A 14,886-nucleotide genomic window follows, 5' to 3' on the forward strand; every position below is an offset into this window, starting at 1 on the left:
GAAAAGAATATAAGCAATTATGTGGTAGAGAGATAAAGGTGATGTGATATATATGACATATATGACAGTATGGGTGATTTACAAAAATACCCCTCAAATATACACACATGTCTAAATAGGTGTCCACTTTTGATTGGTTAATATTGGTTTTCACGGTTCTTACAACTGGAGTTGGTTTTTATTTTAGCGGCTCCCTATATATATATATATATATATATATATATATATATATATATATATATATATGTATATATATATAGGGGATCGCTAAAATGAAAACCACCTCTAGTTGTAAGAACCATAGGAACCACTTTCTAACCTTTAGATCAACAAGATTAATGTATGAGATTAAAAGTAAGAAAAATTAATATTAAATAGAATTCGTCTTATTATGTCTTTAATTTTTTAATCCAAAAGAGTAGTTTAGTAAAATAACACTATTTTGTCTTTTTCTCTTTATTATTTTTTAATTACTTTTTTTTGTTTTATTATATTACTTTTTAGTTTATTTATATTACTTTTTATTTTTTTAAAAGATTTTTTTTATTAAAAACAATTTTAAATTCAGATTTTTTTTGACAAAAACAATTAATTTTGCGCGCTGATTTTTTACACTACGTCCGGCTTTTTTACGCGTCGTGTTTTTAACGCGCCGTTTTTTACCGCGCTGTTTTTTTAACGCGCCGTTTTTTTAGCGCCGTTTTTTTAACCCACCATTTTTTACGAGCGTTTTTTTTACGAAACGTAAAAAAGTTTTACGTTAACGTTTTTTACGTTTTTACGTTTTACGCGCCGGTTTTTTACGTTTTACGCGCCGGTTTTTTACATTTTACGCGCCGGTTTTTTACGTTTTAGGTGCCGGTTTTTTTTACGTTAACGTTTTTTTTACGGAACGTAAAAAAGTTTTACGTTAACGTTTTTTACGTTTTACGCGCCGGTTTTTTACATTTTACGCGCCGGTTTTTTTACGTTTTAGGTGCCGGTTTTTTTTACGTTAACGTTTTTTTTACGTTTTTTTACGGAACGTAAAAAAGTTTTACGTTAACGTTTTTTACGTTTTTACGTTTTACGCACCGGTTTTTACGTTTTACGCGCCGGTTTTTTACATTTTACGCGCTGGTTTTTTTACGTTTTACGCGCCGGTTTTTTTACGTTAACGTTTTTTTACGTTTTACGCGCCGTTTTTTTTTACGTTCTACGTAAAACTTTTTACGTTTTACTAAAAAAAATTACGTTTTACGTTTTACGTAAAACTTTTTACGTTTTACGTAAAGCTTTTTACGCTTCACGTTTTTTACGTTTTACGTTAAAAAAGTTTACGGTTTGCGTTAAAAAAGTTTACGGTTTGCGTTAAAAAGTTTACGGTTTAATTTTTTTTACCAAAATTTTTTTACGCAAAAACGAACGCACTCAGAAATCGCAAACTCGGGAGGTGTCTCAGATATATTGTTATCATCATCGAAGCCTCAAAAAAAAAAAAAAAAAACCCAACAAACAAAAATAAAAAAAAAGAGTGGGATCTTAAAAAAAAAAAACGATGTTTTGGCTCAGATTTTCCGATAATCAGAGGCTGCAAAAGTAGGGTTGCAGGTTCAAAAACCTACCCTCCCACCATCCTTGCCGCGCCCTCGTCATCAAAATATACGGGTTTTTTTTTGCATCATCATCGCCCCAAATCCAAAACGGATCAAAACCCACATATTCAAACATTCATAAGCACCCCTATGAACATGCTGTACATACCCAAAATCATAAATCAAAAGAAAACCCAGCAACAATAACAACCATACATGCTGTACATACCCAAAAGCATATCAAATGAAACCCCAGCAACAAATAATGAACATCATTCAACAGAATCAAAACACATGATTGTAGCAGATAAAATTATTCAACCGGGTTCAAACCCAAAAAGGAACATGAACATGAACAGACCACCAAACCCACCAAATTTCAAAACATAAACAGAAACAAATCGAAAACCCACCAAATTTCAAAACATAAACATGAACAGACCACCAAACCCACCAAACATGAACTTGAACAGACCACCAAACCCACCAAAATAATCAAAACCCACCAAATTTCAAAACATAAACAGAAACAGAAACAAATCGAACCTTTGGCCCACCACCCAGCCGTCGAACCACCACCGCCACCACCGTCACCACCGTCGAACTGCCACCGAACAAAATCACCAATCGCATGCCGTAACCAAACCCTAGATCTAGAAAAAACAATAAATCGGCAACAGTTTAAAGGACCATCATCATCATCATCATCGACGGCTGGTGGGGGTAGCCGGCGATTACTGTAGAGGCGGAGGGGGGAGTGTTTGGCTGGTGGTTCTCGCCGGAAACACCATCATAGATCGGGACACCAACATCAAAGATCGGGACACCAACATCAAAGATCGGGACACCAACATCATCAATCATCATCATCATCATCCACTGATTAACAGTGGTGGTCGCCGACCAAATCATAGATCGGGACACCGACATCAAAAGATCGGGACACCAACATCATCAATCATCATCATCATCCACTGATTAACAGTGGTGGTCGCCGGCAAAGGGAGGTCGCCGACAAAGGGGAACCGTATGGGTGTTTCAAAGAGAGGGAGAGAGATGAATGAGATGATTTTTAAAAATGAATGAGAGTTGTCTGCATCTTATAAATTGAAAAGAAAGAGAGAGGAGAGAGGAGAGATGAGAGAGGAGAGAGGAGAGAGGGTGTGAATTAAATGAAGAGAGAGGGGTGAAATTAGACATTTAGGGTAAATGACCAAACTATCCTTTTCGTTGGCTGATTATGATTGGTGGAGACTGGTTCTTATGGTTCTTACAACTGGGGGTGGTTTTCATTTTAACGGCTCCCTATATATATATATATAGGGTAAGGTTCATGCGAGAACCACCTTTATTGCGAGAACCGCGAGAACCAATGTGAACACAACCTAAAATAGCTAAAAAAATCTAAAAAAAAACCTAACCCCCCCCCCAAGCTAAATGCTAAAAACTAAACCCCCAAAAAACCTAACCCCCCTCCCCCACTCCCCTCCACCCAAGCTAAAATGCTAAAAACTAAACCCCCAAAAACCTAAAAAAATCTAAAAAATTCAAAAAAAAAAATCTAATTTTTTTTAAATATTTTTATGTTAAAATCGCTACTTTTAGTAGCCAAAAAAAAATTAATTTTTTTTTGCTACTAAAAGTAGCGATTTTTATATAAAAAATATTAATTTTTTTTTTGTGTTTTTTTGCTATTTTTAGGCATTTTTGGTTGTGTTCACATTGGTTCTCGCAATAAAGGGTGGTTCCTAACGGATCTTTGTCCTATATATATATATATATATATATATATATATATATATATATATATTTGAACGACCAACAAAATAAATCCCGAGCACTCTCGAGACACCCACTGGACCAAATGGAGTACTTCGGGAGTAACCCGAGTCCACCAACAATTCTGGGGAAAACTCGGTAATCCACCCGCCTGTAGGCACGACATTGAAATTACCGGTAAAACCGTTTTGACTCAAGTATCAAATCATGTTTCCCTGGATCTTCTATCATTGCCCTACAATGTCTCACTCTGTATCAAGTGAGAGAGTTGAACCACAATTATAAATATTAGAAGTCCTTTTTTAATAAATTTTACTCAAATAAATTACTACAAGAACTATTGTCAAAGTGTAATTAATATGAGTTTTAAATTTTTCATCATGACGCTACAAAGTCTTATCAAAATTGGTGGTGTTGTTCAATGAAAACTTCCTAACATGTCACCCACCTTAGGATTGTCCACACCTAAGCATACTTAATTCTCGAGTTATTCTCTCATCCTGTTTCATTTCATCAAAAACACTTTGGTAATATCTATGCCATTTTTTTATGATGATTTCTAACAATTTTCAAATTTTTAGTGTGGTTGAATGGTTTTTTTGATAATAACTCAAAAAATAAAAAATAATACATGGTATTAAACAAATCCAAATTTTATTCCTTATATATTATGTGTATTAATATTTCTATATATTTATAACTAGGTTATTACCCGGGATTGCTTTCCGGACTCAAGAAAGTTAGTTATATGATTATTATTTAGTTAACTAATAGGCTCATAGACATTCGCAAATTCGTTAATAACTCAGCCTTGATTAACACCCATAATTTCAATCACCAACTCACTAATCGAACAAACACAAATAATTCTTACTTCACAAGCCATACAAAAATAGTATAGATATATTCACTACAACTACTATTCCCACAAATTTACATTCTGAGCAATATCAGTCGCATTGATCAAAGTGATCAACAAAACCATAGAAAACGTTTCTCACTTTTGCACCAACACTTTCCATTCGGTTCCCTATAAATGAAACCGGCTCCTATTGTAAAACATGCAAATTACATGATAATCTTGCATATTTAAGTGGAAAAAACTAAAATTATTATAATAATATCTACAATACAATAATAGCATTATCGAGAAGCATACCTTGCATAAACATTATATTGTTCAACTGTTTTGAATTAACAGTCGTATTTGAGATAAATTTCACATGATAAACAAATTAATTCCTCAAAGGATGTGGCAGCACTATCAGTTGCCATGTTTAACATGAAATCGGTATATTAGGGTCTGAATAAGAACATATATATTTCTAAACATTCATTTGGAATGCAAAAACAAAGGGCCTACCAAATAAAATATAGAGGAAAATGCAATTTGCGTCCCTGTAGTATGTCCCAAACATCAACCTGAGCCCCTAAATTAAATTTTTGGTATTTTGAGCCCCTGACCTTATGAATTCATAACACTTTGAGTCCCTGCCGTCAGTTTGACTGTTTGAGACAGGGGTAAAACCGTCTTTTGACATAATAACACTTTGCGTCCCTATGGTATGAGTGAAATATCAACCTGAGCCCCTAAATTCATTTTTTGCTTTTTTCTTAAGAAATCTAATAATTCAAATTAACTCTTTTATTTTTAAATAAATGCAATCTAATAATTAACTCTTTTTAAATAAATGCAATATAATAATTAAATGTATACTATATATATCAAATTATTAAAGCCTAAATTCTCTTTTATTTTTAAATAAATGCAATCTAATAAATGCAATATAATAATTAAATGTATACTATATATAACAAATTATTAAAGCGTAAACTGTATATTAAATGTAAAGTTTTAATACATACAATACAGAGACAAAACGTCATATCAACTTCGTAGACTTGACGGAACTTACAGACTCGATAACAAAAGACCGTAACATACAATACAGAGACAAAACGTCAAAGATCCACAAACAATTGTGGATCTTTACTGACGGGTGCACTTCGGAATGTAGCAGATATGAATGAATATAACTTCAGTGTAGGTAATTACATATCTGCCACTGGGGTTATATTCATTCATATGAATGAATATAACCCAAGTGGTAGATATGAAATTCCAGAGCTCGCTAATTACATATCTGCCACTGGGGTTATATTAATTCATATGTTACAATATAACCTAAGTGGTAGATATGTAATTAGCGAGCTCTAGAATTTCAAGGAAAATCGAAGACCTACACTGGGGTTGTATTCATTCATATCAATCACTTCCTTATGTGCACCGCACCATCTTCTAGGAGGTTGTCAAGTGTTCTCGCCTTCGTAGTTGGTGTTTTGCGTATCTTTACATCCGCAGCCATTCTGTACAACAAAACACATTCAAATGAGGAACACATTCAATCCAAAACTGATACGATACAACAAAACGCATTCAAATGAGAATCAAAACCAAAACACATTCAAATGAGGAACACATTCAATCCAAAACTGATCCGATACAACAAAACACATTCAAATGAGAATCAAAACCAAAACACATTCAAATGAGGAACACATTCAATCCAAAACTGATTCGATACAACAAAACACATTCAAATGAGAATCAAAACCAAAACACATTCAAATGAGGAACACATTCAATCCAAAACTGATCCGATACAACAAAACACATTCAAACCAGAATCAAAACCAAAACACATTCAAATGAGGAACACATTCAATCCAAAACTGATCCGATACAACAAAACACATTCAAACCAGAATCAAAACCAAAACACATTCAAATGAGGAACATATTCAATCCGAAACTGATCCGATACAACAAAACACATTCAAACCAGAATCAAAACCAAAACACATTCAAACCCACATTCAAACCTCTATTTTGATACCCTAACACGTTCAAACCAAAAATCAAAACTAAAACACATCAAACCCACATTCAAACCCACAAGAATCAAAACCAAAACACATTCAAACCCACATTCAAACCCTCTGTTTTGATACCCTAAACCCTAAACCTACAAGAATCAAAACCAAAACACATTCAAACCCTTTGTTTTGATACCCTAAACCCACAAGAATCAAAACCAAAACACATTCAAACCCACATTCAAAACCTCTGTTGATACATCAAACCTAAAATCAACCCTCTGTTTTTTCAAAATAAACCGCAAATCATCGAATGGAACCCAAAATCAAACCCAAAATCATCGAATGGAACCCAAAATCAACCCTCTGTTTTTTTCAAAATCAACCAAAAATCATCGAATGGAACCCAAAATCAAACCCAGAATCAACCCTCTATTTTTCACAATATAAACACATTCAAATCATCGAATCAAACCAAAAATCAATATGAGGATGAAGATGAACCTAATCTGTTCGATGATGAAGATGTTCGATGAAGATGATGAAGATGATCTGTTGAAGATGATGATGATGATCGATGAAGATGATGAAGAGATCTGTTGAAGATGATGATGATGTTCTTGAGAGTTGGGAGAGCTCGCTATTTGATGATGTGATGATAATGAAACTGGTTATGAATTTATTAAGTGTAGATATTAAGGGTGGGGGGTATTATGGACTTTTCACAACTGTCAAACGGTAAAACTGATGGAACACTGACGGCAGGGACTCATACTGTTATGAATTTATAAAGTCAAGGACTCAAAAAACCAAAAATTTAATTTAGGGGCTCAGGTTGATGTTTGGGACATACCACAGGGACGCAAATTGCATTTTTCTCTAAAATATAAGTTATATACAACTCCATGTAGTATACATATACACGAACATATGATGCACGATAAATAGAAAAAGCAAGATTCACCCAAGGCAAGCTGAGTCTCCAATGATGTTGATTTTGTTATCAATGTTTATCTGTATGTTTCAATGAAAAAAAAAACACTTAAAGAACAATTATGGATATAACTACTTGTTAAACATGAGGTAAATCTACTCCATTATTGTTTCTCATAAAAGTCAAACGTACACGTAGTTCCTTTAACATTTTGTCCTTTTCTGCTTCATTTCATCTATGTCGTACATATTTGTTGCACACATGCCACGATCCAAAAAATAAGTTAAAATATGGCACGCTGCACATTGGGTCTATTGCTTCTAATAACAGTTTAGATAGATAGATAGAGAGAGAGAATGAGTGAGTTTTACCTTATCTACTCTGTTGTCCCACCAAGGATTTTCAATTAAATGTTTCCAAGAATCATCGTGTTGCAACCCCCGTCTTCTAACAAATTCGGGAACAGGCGGTCGCAGTCAGTTTTGGTGGTATCTGTATTTTATCCATTTTGACAGCGGAATTTACATCAGAACCACAGTTAGAAAATATTTTATCAGAGTAAAATACCACGCTTTTACTATATTAAACACATGGGAAAATCTCAAGTTTCAGGTACACATATTTTTATAGGAATAAACCCTATTTTATTTAATAAAAACATCTCTTTATTTTTAGGTAACTTTATTGCCACTTTTCCAAGCCTTCAGTGCTGTCCAGCTGGCTTCTATTTGACTTTCACATTTTGTTACCTGAAACGCGTTTAAAAACATTTTGTCAGTGGGAAATACTGGTGAGTGAATCCCATTTTAATCAAGTTTAATAAAGACCATTGTACAGTATTGAGGGCAGTCGCGCAATTACATTTGTTTCCAAGTCATACTAATTACCACCCACGGTACTGTCAACCCGACTTGTGGAAATGTTACCCCTCGCAAGGCAGTAACAAATTTTGTATACAAAACTCCAACATACCGACGATAATTGTATCCTTACAAATACTCAATAACTGTTTAATATATTATTAATCGTGTGAGGTTTTGTAAAAACAGTTTGCAAAAAGGAGATTACTCACATTGCTGTCTTAGGTTTTCTGTAAGGGTTTCCTGGTGATTATCTATAAATTACACAAATGCACACACGTTAGTATAATAACCCATTTTAACATTAGTAATACCCTCCCCGAGACGGCATTCCAACGACTACGTCGAGCAAAACCACGACAGCCGTTACAGAACCCTAGATCAATCGGGCATCGTATCTAATACATATCCAGGGGTTATGATACTTACAACGGAACAGAACTTCGTTATTTAGGGGGGGTATTATACCCGAGTATAATGCCTATACTATAGAAATTGAGAGAGAGAGATTGAAAATTTTGAACGATTGAAACTGAAGGCCGAAGGCCTCCCTTTATAGGGTTGTTAGTCGAGTCTGTCGCGCCCCGCGACAGATGAGGGCGAGTTTTACGCGGGCCGCCAGGGACTACGTGTCCCGCTATAGGCTTGCCGAGTCAGCCCTAGACCCCACACGCGTCGGACACGTGGCGCGCTCTGGTGCGGCCTCGTAGCCAGGCCGTCGCGCCCCGTGTATGCTTTGTACCTTCTCCGTCGCGGGCCGCGAGGCCTTATTTTTATTTATTTTATTTAATTTTTAATAAAATTAAGGTATTTGGGGTCGGTTTTCGCATACGTGGTATATTTTAGGACATATTGGGGCATTTTAAAATATATTAGGGCGTCAGAATAATTTAGGAGGGTTGTTATACATCGCCTACATTGTAGTAGATATGGATATGTTAAGAACACAAAATTTACTTAAATAAAATATGATCACTTATTAACATGAAATTTAAATTGAATATGAAAAAACGAAAGCAACAATAACTCAGACAAATAGGTTCGGCCTTGAAGCCTTGTATGTGGTCTTGAGTTTTCTAATCGGGAGTCTAACCTTCTTGAACCCCAACGGGAACTTGACCTTTTGAAAAGCTTAGATGGAATAGTGGGTGTTTTGATGATAATGGCTGTTTTGATGACCTGGATGCAATGGTAGCGGACCCCGTGTCTAGGAGACATCTCGGTGTACATCTGCTTAATGGCCCCATTTAAAGTCGTGTCCCTGTACTCCTTGTAGATGTTGTGATCTCCGGTTCTGCAATCGGCCAATCAATTTCCCACAGCCCTTTCATTCAACCTCAAAGTAAAATAAGACAACCGAAACCTAATACACATACCTCTTTTTATATGCAACCAAATATCCAGAATTTGAAAACAAATGGACAAAAAACAGGTGCCTGAAAACAAATTAGAATCATATAGCATTATGCTTAAGGAGAAATAAAAAAAAAAAAAAAAACTATGACAAATCACAAGAAATCGATCTTTTCCAAATCTGTGTAGAAGTCATATATATTTGCTACAAATATATGTGTAAAAATTAATAGGATGAGACTCATCCAACAACACTAATGAATCACATAATTAGATTTATTAACTAAAGGTTCGTGAATACACATATCGGAAAACAATGAATCTGTGAAGGTAAAATATACACTGGTTATTAAAACAAAAGTAAGATATGGACTTAAGTAAACGGAATGTTGGATTGAGAAAAAAAAGCTCGTCAAATAAAGTATGAACACGAAATAACTTACCTCTATTTGAATCCACACGAAATTAACTAAATACTAAAGGATCACATACCAAGATTTGGCCCTTTTGCGTAATAGAGTTCATCTATAAATCTCCCAGGCTTTCTCATGTGTTCAGATGTATAGAGACATAGAAGTTTGTTATCAACCGCATCCATTCAATTGCTAGGAGCTGTGGAAGGGTATAATGGGCACAACATTTAGTCATTAGAGATGAAAAAATGGATGGGCGGGTAGGGAGGTTGGGTTACATGGTAAAACGGGTCGCGTGAAGTCGAACCTGGACAAATTGTCTAAAATTAAACATTTTTCTATAATTCAATTACAATGTCAGTGTCACAGATGATTATAAAATTATGTTATTTCAGTTCTAATATGCTTTCTATTTATAAAAAATGATTTAGGAATTTATGTTAAAAAAGTAATTTGGGTGAGTTTCGACCCATTTAACCCATTTCCTTTTGATCCACTTTTTTTATATTACCCACTTAGCACCGAAAACCGAACATTTCAGTTACGGTTTCGGTTTACCATAAAACTGAACCGAACTGTACACACCCCTACTTGTGGAGCTATACATGCAAAAAACAACCACATTTTACACTTCTTGTCCAAATCCACCATGGTCGCAAAAACGTCAAACACCCGAATCTGTAACCCTATATCACTAAGATTCGAATGCATATTACAACATGAAGCTGTTATTTGAACTCATATTATAGATTTAATGATTCAATTAACTCTAGAAATCATTCATAAAATATTTTCAAAATATTAAAGAGTTGAATTAACAAACTTACAGTGATTGTGATTCTTCAGGTGTTATTTTGACTTCTATTTCCTCCTGTTCAATTCCTGCTTGTAATTCCTCAATGGCTCATCCCACTTCTCCTTATCCCTGCCATGATCCTGAAGTATCCCATGCCACCGATCTCCCCATTCTACTCCAAAATCACATATCTTTGACACCGCACTTGTTCTGCATGAAAACATCGAATAACTTTAATCATAATGATTCATCATAACAAATTAGCAATTTATTTCTTCTGGATTGCATTTGAAGAAATTTTATATGTTCTCTAACATCAATACTAATTAAACACTGTTACATATTATGAAAGGAAACAAAATAGAATTCTCTATGCTAAGACGAACCAACTATTTCGACATATTCTGTTACAAAATTATCTATTACAATGAGGTTTACTTCATTGCTTGTGTAAAACAGAGTACGAATGATAAAGAATTAAGCGAGGGTTCCAAGATCAGCGATAATGTGATCTGTAGTAAGTACCATCAAATCAATTACCAGAAAATAGAACATATGTCTCAAAAAATAAAAAAATAAATAGAAAATAAAGAATCAAGAGATAACGATCTCTGCTAAGCAATTGCATTAAAAACCTAATGTTAGCCAATTATTTATGTCATGATCAAACTGAACAGACATATATGTCTATACGATCTATGCTAGGTATTATTTGAGCTTCTGTTAAGATCTAGAGCTGATAACATTAAAATATTGACATCCATTTTTAATAATAACAAAACAACTGCAAAATACACAAGAATCCAAATATATCTTATCAAAAACCACAATGAAGAAATGATTAACTATCTACCGATTCTGATACAAAAAACAATAACAATAAGAAGAATTGTTACCTACAAGTGTCCTCCTATTTGGAGCAGCAAAATTCCCCTCGCATGATCGTCTTAAGATTGTTCATGATCAGATGAGCATGAGGTTATAATGTGGAATGATTAATATGTGATCCATTCTACAAAAAGAACGTTCCAAATCAGAAAAGACATGCCTAATAAAAAGAAATCAAGCAGATACGTTATTTATGTGCTCGTATATCTTACAAAAACAGATACGCTCATCTTGAGGTTGGCCCATTAAGTATAGACCCAAATCAAACCATTTCTGAATCAAACGGATAACCTGTTTCTCATAAGACAACTGAAAATACAATATTCAAACTTATGAGGCTTTGTTTTTAGTAGATTAGGGTTTTCTATTCAGAAGGGGATGACGGTGCAGTTTGTTGCTCGTTCACGCAAACAGAAAGCTAACTTTTTAATAAGAACACAAAGGGACTTTCAAATTTTAACTAATCATCCCGATTTTATAAAGAGGCCTTGTTGACGGTAAAATTACCTTTAGGTTTTAGTTAACTTTTTGAGTTGAATCTAATCATTAGTCACCACCATGGAAGCCCTATTTTGCTCATTCCTAATCGTCTCCGCATTATGAGCACAATATCAAATCAACATCATCAACAAATTGGTGGTTTAAACAAAACAAAAACTAAAAAACCCTAGATACCAAAACCAGTTGGAAAGCTTTTTTTTTTTTTGTCAATCTACCCTAATCAATAACAAATCAAACAAAGGATTCGTTAACAATACTACATCAAAGTCAAAACTAATCAAAAGTAGGAACAATAGAGAACCACTTACGAACGCGATAAACAACATAATGGTTGCTTGTGACGCTTGAAAATATTGGAAAACACCCAATCATTCAAAAAAGTAAGATCTAGATGAAGTTAAAAAAATGATGGATGCACGGTAAAATCAATGACTTAATGTAACAAACCTACTAGAACATTTAACGTAACCCTAAACGTCTTAAAATATACCCCGTATGCGGAAAACGGGCCCAGAATACCTTTATATTTATAAAAAACAAAAAAAAGAAACAAATGAAACGGGCTGCTCGCGGGCCGCGACCCAGATGGTCGTAGGTCTCGCGGGACGCGAGCCCCTTTGTTTGCTGGACAAGGCATTGCGCCACGTGTCCTAACATGTGTCGAGGCTAGTATGATGACCGGACGAGGCTAGAGCCTAACCTACCTATCTCGCGGGCCGCGTAAGAGACGGAGTGTGCTTCGCGGGTCGCGAGCCGCCCTTCGTCAGGCCTATATAAAGGGCCTCAGGCCTCATTCAGTCGTCGCTAATTTCTTTTCTTTCTTTCAAAACCTCTGATAGTCTAAATACTCGGGATATAATACCCCTAAAAAGCGAAGCTCTGCCTCGTTGTAAGTATTATAACCCTATTTGTTACTCTACATGACCGATTTAGGGCTCCGTAATGCATGTCAAGGCTCTGCCTGACTCAGTCGTTGGAGTTCTGTCTCGTGTTGCACCCGATTGATCTAGGACTCGTAATGAATGTCAAGGCTCTGCCTAACTCAGTCATTGGAGTTCTGTCTCGAGTTGTACGGTTAATGTGATTTGGGTTATTTTACTAACACGTGTGCATTGTTTAATTTTAATGGATAATAACCAGGAGATACACCAGGATGCTTTAGTTTTACCTAAGTAAACAATGTGAGTACATCTTACTTTTTGTCACTTTTCTTTTACAAAAACCTCAAATATTTTCAATTATACTTAACAGTGATTGAGTCTGTGTATTCTACACTTACTGTCGGTATGTTGGGGTTTTGTATACATTATTTTAATCCGTTACTATTGGACAAAGAGTTAGCCAATGAGTAACATGACCCACAAGTCAGGTGTTGATAGTACTGAATGAGTAATTGTGTAGATATAAACATTGTAATCGCTCTCAATACTGTAAAGTTATAAAAAATGTTTTGATTAAACTGGGATGCACTCAAGAATATTTCTTGCTGATAAAACCTTTTTAAACGCGTTTCAGGTAACTTAATGTGAAGCTAATAGAAGCCAGCTGGAGAGCATTGAAGGCTTGGAAAAGTGGATATAAAAGTTACCTAAATAAAAAGGAGTTTTGTTTTCAATAAAACTAGGGTTTATCCTTGTAAACATATTGTAATGGAAACTTGGGTTTTACCCCATTTATTTAGTATAAAAAGTTTGGTGTTTAGCTCTTATAAAAATATTTCCTAACTACGGTCCTGATGTATTCCGCTGCCAAATTAATAAACACCGATACCACCCACTCTGAATGCCCGCGGCCGCTCGCTTCCGGGGCAGGGGTCGGGGGCTGCGACAGAAGGTGGCATCAGAGCTACAGCCACTGGTTTAAGACAATGAAGTGTTCTGCTGACACTTAAATTCTGTGTTAGGAAATAATCTATGTGATTATGTGTAAATATGTATATTATTGTTTTTGTGTTATTTGACAATTTGTTAGTTTACAGTATGTGTGATCAAGGTACATCCGACACTTACCGTCACTTAGCTAGTTCCCCAAAAGATGAAGGAACCTCATCTTAGCCAAATCCCTCAGGATACTCAGCTGATACTAAGGAAGGAATATTTATTTTTAAGCCACAGTTTGAGGAACCATTCCCTTCTAAAAAGAGAGGATGGTTTAGTAGAGGAGCTCATGAGAGAAGAAAGAAGATGAAGAAATTACAACAACAAAGAGCGATAGTAAAAGCCAATAGGGAAGTGAATGGCCAAACTCAGGAAGCAGTCAATAGGCCACCGTGGGAAGAGGAGCTAGATAGACAGTTGGAAGATTTCCATATGCTAGCCTCTTCAGCAGTAGACTCTAACCTAAACCAAATAGCTGAACCACCACTGTTACCCTTATTCCAAGACCAACAAAAGCTAGAACCCAACCAGGAAAACCAATTTCCGATACCTGCCTTCGATCCTAATGAGTTACCTAGAATCCCAACCCCAATCTCTCCAGAATATGATCCATGGTTAGATGACAATAGGTCGTATTTGGCCCTATATACTCCCAAAGAACCAGTGCCAGAACCACCGTTAAACCCACCAATGAGTCGAGAATGTGTGCAGGAACTCCGTCAGTATGGTGAAAATTTAGTGAACGAAGGGAATAGAATTCGACAGATAGGGGAGAAACTAGTTTAGAAATATGATGAGAATGAAATGCAGTACTGGATGAATGGCACCTAGAATAATACTTAGATATATGTGTAATTTTGTATTTTGATTAAAAAAAACTAAAATAGATAGACTAAAATAGATATCGATGCGTAACTACTAGCGTGTTTAAATTCCAGTTGTAGTTTGTAATCGACGCATATATATAGATATGTATGAAAAGAGTAAAAGTCACAATGTTCGATGTTTTTTCAACCTGCTTATGTGATTATTGT

This window comes from Helianthus annuus, chromosome 12 (assembly GCF_002127325.2).
Source record: "Helianthus annuus cultivar XRQ/B chromosome 12, HanXRQr2.0-SUNRISE, whole genome shotgun sequence".
NCBI lineage: Eukaryota > Viridiplantae > Streptophyta > Magnoliopsida > Asterales > Asteraceae > Helianthus > Helianthus annuus.